We start from the raw sequence: 12,169 nt of genomic DNA, 5'->3' as shown, positions 1-12,169 counted from the left end.
GTAGTGTCAAGATACAGACATACAGGTACTTTCAGTATATTTATTGCAAATAATAGAGATGTTCAGTGCACACAAATGTGTGTATTGCTAATTAAAGCAAATTTACTATGATATGCATTAAAGCGGGATTGCCAGCCATAAAATTAAATTCCAATTACCCCCTGCTCTGTGGTTTTTATGGAGCCAGGAACCTGACCCAGCATTACAGGCACTCCAATCCAATCATAAATGTTTCTGATGTAATAAATCTTATCTCAGCAAGCCTGGCTCTATTTGGTACATTGCCAATGAGAAGGAAGCTTGTAATCTCCCCTTCCACATTCCTGCTCCTCACTGATTGGCTGAGGGCAGTTCAGTGAGCTGCTGAAATACGATCTATGCTGTGCTCACATAAGCAAGCTAGATATGAAACTGCAGTTTCTAAGAGAAAAAAGAGTAAGAGAGGAAATGACATTCGAATTGGCTTCAATCAGAGGGAATCTAGCTGGAAAATGCCAGGAACATTTACCATATATAAGTATATTAATATTATTTACTATATAAAATTCACTGAAATCAAAACATGTACAGTACAATACAGTGGCAAACACCAACTCCTGAATGTGGGGCAGTGGTCAAATAGGAAAAAGAGTATGATAAATCTATAATCCTAAATATAAACTGTTCACATAATATTCTCATGCATCATGCCAACAAAATATGCTAGTAATAGTAAATAAGTAGAGGATTGGCTCTTGGGTGCATGAGAAAATACAAAAATGCATTATTAAATAATCACTTTAAACACATCACACATAAAACAGACATAACATATATAAAAAGGGACAAAAGGATCCCCTTCTATCCACTCTCTAGAACCAAAAGTTCAGCAACTCCCTAGGCAGCAATTTGCTGCCAAGGGAGTTTCTGAACTTTTAGTTCTAGAGAGTGGATAGAAGGGGATCCTTTTGTCGCTTTTATATATGTTATGTCTGTTTTATGTGTGATGCACTTAAAGTGATCATACAATAAAGCATTTTTGTATTTTCTCATGCACCCAAGAGCCAATCCTCTACTTTTTTTTTACTATTACTACAGTACAATACACATGTTAAGTTATTAGGACAAGTATTTATCTACTTATAGATGTGCTTTTTCCCTGGGGTAGTATGGCTGTCCCTGCTGCTTTAAAGAAATGGGTAGGCTGATCGAGGACTTTAAGACAGTGATAGTAGCATTCATAAAATTATGGAAGAGCCTCTCATGTAATTATAATGTGAATCACATTGTATATACATGGAGAACAGCTGTGCATTAGGACACTACTACGCAGATATTCATAGTAGAAAGAAGCTGCTAGTTAAACAAGTACTTCAACTTTTTGAGATGAAAAAGAGGGACACTTAAACCAAGCCCCTGCCACACCCCTGATCACGCCCCCATCACACCCCCTAGTCACACATACCATAAAGATTTCTTAAGAAAGATATGTTGTTTTATAATTCAAACCACGCTGGCCCTTTCTATCCTGGTTCATTTTCCTTCATGTTAACAATTTATAATTAGTAATACTGTATATCAATGTAAAGGATGGGAATAAAGCTCAGAGTCAATCAAACACATTTTTTAGTAGAGAAATACATATATTTACATACAAAGAGGGACAAAGTCCTGAAAGAGGGACACATGAGGAGGAAAGAGGGACAGAGGGACAGGGCTCCCAAAGAGGTACTGTCCCTCCAAAAGAGGGACAGTTGGGAGCTATGGTACTTGAGTACATACAAGTACTACATAGTCGATGTGTAGGTTGAGACATCACCAACTAGGAAGCCCTTGCGAGCTCACAATACAGAGTAAAGTGAGGTGGAGTCACGTTCTCTAATCTGTGTCTAGATAACTTGCAATTTTGGAGGTGGCACTACACTGTTTGTGCCTTTGGGGTGAGTGCACCATATCCTTCTACCTTGTTGGAGGCACCCAGTGCACAGAGACCACAACACAGTGACTCCTTTATTGCCAGATGATGCAGCTTCTGCCTGCGAAACGCATTGCACAGCCGAGCGTACTCCAAATAAAGTTTTTTGTCTACTCAAATTACACGATTTGTGTCCACTACCTCCAACTTTTAAACTGATTTTAGTGTATTTTTTTTTTCTTGGTGCCTCTGTTTCTCAAATATCAGCAGATACCTTGTTAGATGTTCTTGATTAATATTTAATAATTTTTAAATTTCAATTTAGCTCACATCCTACAGGTTCACATGTAATATGGCCTATTTGCCTTCATCAAGTAAAAAGGAGAGAAAACACAAACTTTGGATAAAAAGAGTTGAAAATGTGTTGTGACTTCAGAGTTCCTCCTTGTTTTTTGATGTCTAACATTTCAAAGCTCGCTCGGGCATTCCAAGTTAACATTGCCAATGAATCTGAAGAAAAAATTCTAGCCTACTGTTATTCATTATTATTAAATAACCCCAGGGATTTTCTAGTAATATAGCTTGACTACATCTGTACTTGCCCAACAAAGATGTGAAAGGTGGAAGCCGCCTTGAAGTAAAAAACAGTGTTTGCCATGATTTAACTTGGATCACTGATAAATAACATATTGCTTGAAATTGTAGGCACCACACAGCTTTCTTTTTCTAAGAAAAAAAAATTCAAACATTTTAATTTAAATTACAGCGGAGTCTCCTTATAGCAAAGGTATTGTCATGCATAATGCATCAACGTTAGTGCTTTATTAATACAGAGAAGCTAAACTCCTGTTATTAAAATTTATATGAGTTATGATGGCAAGATATATGATTTTCAAATTCATATTCAGCAGATGTATTTCTCAGTGTTTTGTAGAGGACATGTGGCTGGTATATAGGTTGATAGGCTGCAGTGAGTTGCTTTGAAAGTCTATTTTGCCACCCCCCCTCCCCCCAATCATTCCCTATTCCTTTGTTAATTGGATAGACGTATAGCATTGGCCAAGGGCATTGTCTTTCTTTGCAATTGTTGCTGTTGAAAATCAAGGCTACACAATGCGATCTGTATGCATTCGGCATTCACCTTGCTTAGAATTCTGCCAGAACATTTTATCTGAAAATTTCACTGAACAGAATGGAACAGTTCCCAAGCACAGGCAGAGAATACGCTACGTATAAAACGTGTAGCGATGATGAGGGCCAACGCTAATGTCAAGGACCAAATCTAGGGAGGATTTTGTAGCTGCAATAAATCACTTAATCTGACCACTATGTTGTGGTTATTTTCATTTTCCTACTTCTTTTAAGTGGTTTACCTAGTTTTGAATGCATTTAATGTATTTTAAACTTTAACCCACAGCATGATTTGCTTCCAGCTCACACAAGCTCCCTGTCTCTTTGCTATTAAACGCACCATCAACAAGAACAACATTGAAGAAAAAAAAAGAAAAAAAAAACAAGTACTGCCATAAATACTTGCTATGGAATTCCAATGCAGCAATTAAACAGCGTATCTGTCACTCAGGAAAGACATTATCTTTCCATATTTTTCCTTATTGCATTTTCTCAATGGAATAGATTTTGGAGAAAACAGATTACATTTTGTTATATTGCCCATGCATAATCGCACCTGAGGCTTACCATATAGCCACATCACCGTTTCACTTTGGATTTTGAAAACCGCAAGAAAATAGCAAACAAAAATGAAGAAATAAGGAAATAAGAAAAAAATCAAACAGCGCTGGATAAGCATTGTTATGGAAATGAGTTCTCATTTGGGCCAGATTGTTTTTTTTTTCATAGAATAATATATTGTTTTCTAAGCTGGATGCAGCATCTACCGAAGAGAATGTTAATTTGATTTTGTTGGTGAATCTCTGTTGCATTGTGAATAGTGAAGGCACAGAAAATAATATATATATGTGCAATGCCGATGGGAAGCTGCTCATATAGCAGATAAGTGCTTGTTCTGTGATATGCTATAAATATACGGACGACTGTTTACCATTTTCTGTTAAATAATTGAAACCAAGATGACATTGCCAGCTTATAAATGCACATTAGTTTTCAAGAACTGAAATTAAAGTCCGCAGCTTAAGCCATTATAAATGGGGGTATTGCCATGTCATAGCACAAAATCTGAGTACTGTTGTAATATTTTACGACATTATTACATATATGGAAATACATTTACATATATTGGTGCATTACAAGATGAAATATCATAAAGTCCCGTCAGGAAGAGTTTAACACGTTTGACATAAAAAAAGAGCATTTCAGGGCTAATTAAATATCTGCTTCAACAAATAAATATTTTCCCATGATATATTAGCATAACCTTGCTTCTTCATACTATAATTAAAGCTGTCGAAGATTTATGGCAGAAGTTCATGTGCTGTCAGCTTGTGACCCGCTGTCAGCAGTATAACCGGTTGGTGAGTTATGCTCACACTAACTTGGAAAAACTAGCAAGAAAACAAGTGTAATAGTAAACATTTCAATGTCATAAAGCAAGCTGTAAGTCATTTGGTTGGCTGCCTTCATGCTGCTTTAAACTACAGTGCTATGACATTCTGGATATGGAAAACCTTAAAGAGGATCTGTAACAAATAAAACATCCCCTGGGGGGTGCTTTCCTTGGGAGGGGGAAGCCTTTGGATCCTAATTGGGCTTCTCCCATTCTCCTAAGCCTCAGGGATCCAGTGGTGGCTCCCTTAAACCACAGCCGACAAGGATGTCGGCTGTGGTGCTGGCGCAGTAGGTCATATCCGCTATACTGCGCAGGCGCAAGGTGCCTCTGCAGTAGAACATACCCAATTGGGCTTGGTTATTTCCACTCCATCGGAAAGCAGCTACTGCACCAGTGCGGGATTGTGGTAGGTAAATGTTTACATCGTGGGTGTTTGGGGGATGCCAACACTGGATGACTGAGGCTTAGGAGGATGTGGAAGCCTCATTAGGATCCAGAGGTCTCCCCCTCACGAGGTAAGTATCCCACAGTGGTTGTTTTTTTAGTTACATTGTTACAGATTCTCTTTAAATCCATTCTCCGTCTTTTTTGAAAATGGGCCTATTTTCCCCCCCACATACCTTGAATAGTGAAATATTATTATTTAGTATTTATATACAGTAGCGCTGACATCTTCCACAGTGCTGTACAGAGTACATTGTTTTGTCACTCAGAGGAGCTCACAATCTAATCCTTTCCATAGTCATATGTCTATGTATGTATCCCTATCATAATCATTTGTCTATGTATGTATCATGTAATGTATGTTTATTGTAGTCTAGGGCCAATTTCGGGGGAAGCCAATTAACTTATCTGCATGTTTTTAGGATGTGGGAGGAAACCAGAGTGTCCGGAGGAAACGCACACAGACAGAGGGAGAACATACAAACTCTGTGCAGATAGTACCCTGGCTGGGATTTGAACTGTGGACCCAGCACTGCAAGGTGAGAGTTCTAACCAGTAAGCCACAGTGCTTTGTGAATGAAAGATATTTGTTGAAAGATCATCGCACATACCTTTCCTGACTTCCTTACTCCCTATCTTTCTAGTCACATGGCTACAGCTGGAATGTTTTTTCCCTCTTCTTTTTTAAAGGAAATGTTGTATTTTATGTTGATTACACACTACTCTGCAGTGCTTCATGGGAGGAAGGATAATCTTGACTGTCAGATGCCATGGCCTGAGCCATCAAGTTCTTGAAGGGTGCAGAAATGTAATTGGTCAGACAGAAGAGAAAGAGAACACCGTATTCATGTAGCAGAACAGACCAAAGTGAAATACTGTATATGAATGCTGTAAGGACTCCAGCTTAGGTACTCCATATTAACCCCACCTCTTCCCTTGTGCTTGACATTGCTTTGCAACGGTTTTCACCCCTGTAGCATACACCTAATATCAACAACCATGTGGGCTATTACTGTTTGGGCAGCATAATGTTTGCATTTGCAGCCTTCATGGTCAATATCAGCCCTAAAAAATAAACTCCTTCATGGGGGGATAAGGGTTTGAAAAGGTTTGGGAGAGTGGCATCTGCACTTTTTAAAAAAAATGTTTATTAAAATAATAAAGAAACATAAAAAATACACTAAAAATAATAACAAATAGTTGATAAAGTAGTAGGCAACAAGTTACGTGTGTTGGTAAATAAATCAGCTAAACAAATTGCCATACATACATGGGATTGTTGTGGAGTACGCTTCTTCTATAGAATTCAGATTGCGGTACCATTGATCGTAGGCTCACGGATATTTTTATACAGTGTGCCTCTGAGGAACAGCTTTTGGCCATGAAACACGTGTCAGGCAGTCTTTTTATGCGAAGTGAAGGTCTGGTTTTGTATCCCTGCAGTTTGAAGATATTACGAATGAAGAATAAATAATAATAAGAAGAAAATATTGATTCTAAGAAAGCCCCGTTTCTCGTTTGTTTGTACTTGTGGCGCTGGACTATTTGGGGGTGGAATCACACTATTTTTATTCCGTCAATAAACAAATTGCCAACCGCCTACAAACATCATCAAATAAGTGTGTTTAATCTATGCAGATTGCATTGCACAATATTAACACTTTAACGCATTTCCCATACAATCGTATGGACATTGGCCCTTATTCAATTCACTTTTTCTTCCAAGTTTTCTCCTAGGAGATCATTTTTCACCTTCTGTTTAAAATAACTTCTCAGCACTCTGCAAGTGAAAAAGTACAAAACATTAGGTGAAAAACTACTATCAAAGTTATTGTAAGTATTTCTGTGCTTCCTAGTGGCTAAAAGACATTTTATGGATAAGGTGTGAAAATATCACCAAGGAGAAGACATATGAGAAAAAATCAATAGAATAAGGGCCCTGGTCAATAAAACACTTTTTAAACCACCAAAAAGCAAGAAAATACTTTAAATAATTTTCATAGTATATTTTTACCCAGTTGTTGGTAGTTTTTTAATTGGAAAATGCTGAAAGGTATTTTAACCTCCTTGCCAGTTATCCCGAGCTCAGCTCGGGGTAACCTGCACAGGAGGATTTCTCAGGCCCCGCTGGGCCGATTTGCATAATTTTTTTTGTTACAAGCAGCTAGCACTTTGCTAGCTGCTTGTAACTTCCGATCGGCGCCACTCACCGCCGATCCGCCGCAATCCGCCGCGCCGAGCCGCCTCCCCCCCCAGACCCCTGCGCAGCCTGGCCAATCAGGGCCAGGCAGCGCTGAGGGGTGGATTGGGATTCCCTATGACGTCCCGACGTCTATGGCGTCGGTGACGTCATCCCGCCCCGTCGCCATGGCGACCGGAGAAGCCCAGCAGGAAATCCCGTTCTGAACGGGATTTCCTGCTTACTCTGATCGACGGAAGCGATCGGAGTGGCTGCAGAGCTGCCGCTGCTCAGCGGCTATCATGTAGCGAACCCTGGGCTCGCTACATGATTTAAAAAAATAAATAAAAAAAACAGTGCTGCGCTGCCTCCTTGCCGGGGGAATTAGACCGGCAAGGAGGTTAAAGAAAAGATGAACAATATCTCCTAGGAGAAAACTCTTATAGAAAAGTTTTATAGTCACAGGCCCATAAGCAATTTACTTTTTCTCCTAAGTTTTCTCCTAGGTGATATTTTCACACCTTATCAATAAAATGCCTTTTAAGTCACCAGCAAGCAAGAAAATACTCAGAATAATTTCGACAGTACTTTTTCACCTACTGTTGGTACTTTTTCAATTGCAGAGTGCTGAAAAGTTATTTTAAACAGAAGATGAAAAATTATCTCCTTGGAAAAAACTTAGGTAAAAAAGTTAATTGAAAATAGTAGTTTATGGAGCCTCTATTAATCACAAAAAAGGCACTTTATTATTATAAATACACACAGATGAAAAAAATCCCTTTAACCCTCCCCTATTAAAAACATAGATAGACTGTAAGCATTGTAGAGCAAAGGACCCTGTACTAAAGGAGTGCACTCCTAATGTCCATAACAGTGTATTTGTCTTCGGGGCCCCCTTGATAGCATATGATTTGTGCTCGCAATGCAGTAAATAAGGCAACAGTAGCAAGTATCTCCATGCAGCCAGTTCATACAGGCGGTAGCAGCAGTTAAGCAGTACACAGCATGTAGCAAAGTGAAGAAATATGCCTCTAGACACCCCTCATTACATGCATGGCTAATGTTACCATTAGCATACCTGACTATGCAAGTCTGTGGACCGGCGCTCGCTGGGACTCACGCGTCCTAGTACGTATGGCGTATTGCTTCTGGGGTGGGTACTGCCGGTGCTGTATAGCTAGCGAAACCGGGTTCCCAGCGTGCCCCTTGGTGGTGTGCTTTCAAGCGCCGCGCTGCGGCCCTTTTGGTCGGGGAGCGGGTGAAGGCAGTGGAGACAGCTAGTCACATGACACAGCCCACGTGACGCTTTTCACCCGTAGCCGGGTTTCCTCAGAGGTGAGGAAAAAAGTTAATTGAATATGGGCCATAGTGTAAATATGGGCCATAGGGCTCTCATAGGGCAGTACAATGGCATAGTGGATAGCGCTCTCGCCAGTTCGAATCCCAGCCAGGTAAACATCTGCAAGGAGTTTGTATGTTCTCCCCGTGTCTGCGTGGGTTTTTTCCAGGCACTCCGGTTTCTTCCCTCATCCCAAAAACATACACATAAGTTAATTGGCTTACCCCTAAAATTGCCCTAGAATACTATACATACACTACTCCAGTGTTCCCCAACCCTATTCTCAAGGCCCACCAACAGTGCATGTTTTGTGGAAATTCACAAGGGTAGTTAATCAGCTCTGCTGAGACACTAATTACCCCACCTGTGACTGTATGTGGTTGCCTGCAAAGCATGTACTGTTGTTGGGCCTTGAGGATAGGGTTGGGGAACTCTGCACTACACGATTCATACATACATACACACACATAAGACTATGGTAGGGATTTGATTGTGAGCCCCTCTGAGGGACAGTTAAGTGACAAGACAATATACTTTGTACAGCACTGCTAAAGATGTCGGCGCTATATAAATACTAAATAGTAATAATAATTGTTCTAAAGCATGGGACACATTCATTTTCACATCTGCATCGCAAGTGTCAGTCCAGCAATTAAAGCAGAATTGTGTGTGATAAAGACCGACAGGTTTGAGCCAATTTTTATTTTGTTTTACTCTTTTAATTGAATCAGGCCCTACATGTGAAGCTAAGATGAGATAACTCATGAGAGGGCATTGAGGAATTCTGATTAGGTTTGATATCGCTCATACATAAAACTATTTACATTTTTATTTCTGTGGGAAATTGAGTGTATGATAATGGCAGATATACTCCTAAAACTGAAGTGCAAAATGATGTCTCTTGTGAAAAATATGACAGCTGGTCTCGTTCACAGAAACAGATAAAAATACGTTAGACAATAGCAATGATTCATACCTCAAATATGGCCTTGCATGTAATATATTCAGATGAACTAACATTACTGTTATGAAGTAAAATGATAATCATTCTTTGTTCATAAAATAATTTAGCGCTTGTGCATCTAGAAAGCCAGGTTATCTTTGTGGTAATCCAAAATTAAGCCAAACATGAATGCACCATCCATGACTTGTGTTGCATTTCAGCGTATAGTGTGATAGAGGCCATAGGGAAACATGGACCCTGGACTGCACATCAGTTGTCCTTTCAGTTACAACTGACAGCAACTGATAAAGTGTAAAAGGACCCTCATGTTGTAGACTGCATAATAAATACAGAGCAGTGGGTACCGGTAAATGGAATTTTATTTTATGGCTGACAATCCCGCTTTCGAAAAAGTGGTCCTGCCCCTCCTTAAACACAAAGCAGAAACCCAGCTAGACCCGTACCAATTTGCCTACAGGGCAAATAGGTCGACCGACGACGCCATTAATATCTGTCTGGAGCTTGTCAACAACCACCTTGACAAACCAAATTCATATGCCAGGGTTCTCCTCCTTGACTTCAGCTCGGCATTTAACACCATTAGCCCCCAAATACTACAAGAGAACCTGGCTGAGCTCGGGGTCCACCCCACACTCCAACTGTGGATCAATGACTTCCTTACAAACAGATCCCAGGTGGTAAAGCTGGGCTCCACCTCCTCGCAACCAAAGACCACCAACACAGGGGCCCCACAAGGCTGCGTCTTGTCACCATTCCTGTTCTCCCTTTACACGAACAATTGCAGATCCTCGGCGAGCTCTGTCAAGGTAATCAAATTTGCAGACGACACCACCATAGTCGTCCTGATCTCCAATAATGATGAGCAGGCATACCGCCACCAGGTGGACAGGATCTGCCACTGGTGCAAGGAGAACAAGCTGGTCCTCAACAATGCAAAAACGGTTGAGATTATCATTGACTTTAGGAAACATGCCTCCACCCCACCTCCACTGCACATTGGTGGAACGGAGGTGGAGAAAGTGCCCTGTGTCCGCCTCGTGGGCACCACCATCTCCAACACCCTGAAGTGGAAGGCAAACACTGTCTCCACCCAGAGGAAAGCACAGCAGAGGCTTTACTTCTTCCGCCAACTGAAGAAGTTCGGCATGTCACGGGAACTCCTGACGAACTTCTATACCGCAACCATCGAATCCGTCCTCTGTTCTTCCATCACTGTCTGGTATGCTGGCTCCACCGAAGACGAAAGACGCAAACTACAGAGGGTCATCAGGTCAGAGGAAAGGATCATCGGGAATACACTCCCTGCCCTAGACTTCCTCTATAATGCCAGACTACGCTCCAGGGCATTGAAGATTGCCAAGGATCCCTCCCACCCTGGCCACCAATTTTTCAATCAGCTCCCCCTGGGGCGTAGGTACGCGAGGTACCGGTCCATCGCCACTAAGACCGCGAGACACAAAAACAGCTTCTTCCCCTCAGCTGTAACTTCGCTGAACTCTATAAACTCTGCCCGTGCTCTCCCCCCCCCCCCGCAAACCCCCCATGGTGACTTTGACTTTCTGCCTGCAAACCACATGGCAGATGTTTGGAAAAGTATTATGTATGTATGTTGAGATGAAGTGATGTCTACTATGTGCTATGCTCTTGACTTCTATGTTCTATATATATGCCCTGTATTCATGTGCCAAACCCAATTCCAGGCATGACCCAGTCGTGCTTGGCGAAATAAATGCGATTCTGATTCTGATTCTTCTGATTGATCGGTTTTTGCATTTTTGTGAAATTAAAAAATTTGCGTACGTTAAACAAAGAAAGCAACAAAGAAGGAAGTTATCATATGTGTTTATTGCATCCAAAATTTTGCATACAAGTCTCATAAAATGTGCACATTTTTATTTCTTTCTATGTGAAAATTTGCCTGCTAATTGTCACACATAAAATGCAAGCATGTAATGGAAACTTAAAATCAAAGTGGTTCCAACTTTACATTCCTTTCCAACCTTTCCATTCAATTCAAAACAAAATTATCATTTTCTCAAGGAGTTGGACTTTAACATAGGTAAGTTCTGTGATGAATGCGAAGTCAGCCTCCTGCTGTCATTCCTGCTCCCTTTGGCGCAGTTTACCATTCAGCTTCAGACCATGAGGGAATCCTGAAGGCATGCAGCACTGCAGGCAAAGTAACCTTTGGGATTGGTTGGTGTGTCCGCACACAGTACAATTTTGGTTGTATGTACAAACGATACAATCTGTGATCTCAAGTCAGAGAGACCAGGTCATTGCCACCAATTAGCAATAAGCGTGTGAATAAGCAAATCTAACTCTAGCTAAATCCTGTAGGAAAAAAGGTTAATTCAACATCCTTTCTAGATGTAGCAAAATAACAATATCAATAAAACAGTTATGACAATGTTTCCCTTAGGAGACACGGAAACTCTTTGCAGAACTTTCAGAACAAGCACTTAGACAAACAATTTTTAATTGTTTATTTTATAATAAAAGAATGCATAAACTAAATACAGCAATTGAAACAGATTGTTATAGTTAAAAATAAAGGGAATAAAAGTGAAAACATTCTAACTAGTTATAGAGCAATGTGTCAAGTTACCATGTCCTTTGGAATGGAAATTCCAAAACAGAAGATATAGTCCAATTATGCAAAGTTCTGTGGATACTGGATAGTAGTCCATGGATAACAGCCAAAACCTTGATGGTACATAGGCAGGCTGAGGACTTCTTTTGACAGCCTGTGTGTCCAGCTAGTTAACTCTTTCTCCACTTAAGGGTGGAGATGGTAATAGGAGATGATTCCCCCACCCATT

The 12,169-nt window shown here is 40.5% G+C and overlaps 1 long non-coding RNA gene across 1 annotated transcript; it reads right to left on the bottom strand.

Annotated features, from left to right (window-relative positions):
* Positions 1-5,574: 5,574 nt before the first annotated feature.
* LOC137544188 (uncharacterized) lies at positions 5,575-9,572 on the bottom strand. The gene is made up of 3 exons (XR_011025771.1): positions 9,360-9,572; positions 6,136-6,302; positions 5,575-5,655 (listed from the first exon to the last, which is right to left on the bottom strand). It is a non-coding gene; the product is annotated as an uncharacterized lncRNA (long non-coding RNA).
* Between the last annotated feature and the right edge of the window lie 2,597 nt (positions 9,573-12,169).

The sequence above is a fragment of the Hyperolius riggenbachi genome, chromosome 2 (genome assembly GCF_040937935.1).
Source record: "Hyperolius riggenbachi isolate aHypRig1 chromosome 2, aHypRig1.pri, whole genome shotgun sequence".
NCBI lineage: Eukaryota > Metazoa > Chordata > Amphibia > Anura > Hyperoliidae > Hyperolius > Hyperolius riggenbachi.
Note: the sequence above shows the minus strand (reverse complement) of the source record. Positions and strands in the feature narration are given on the sequence as shown.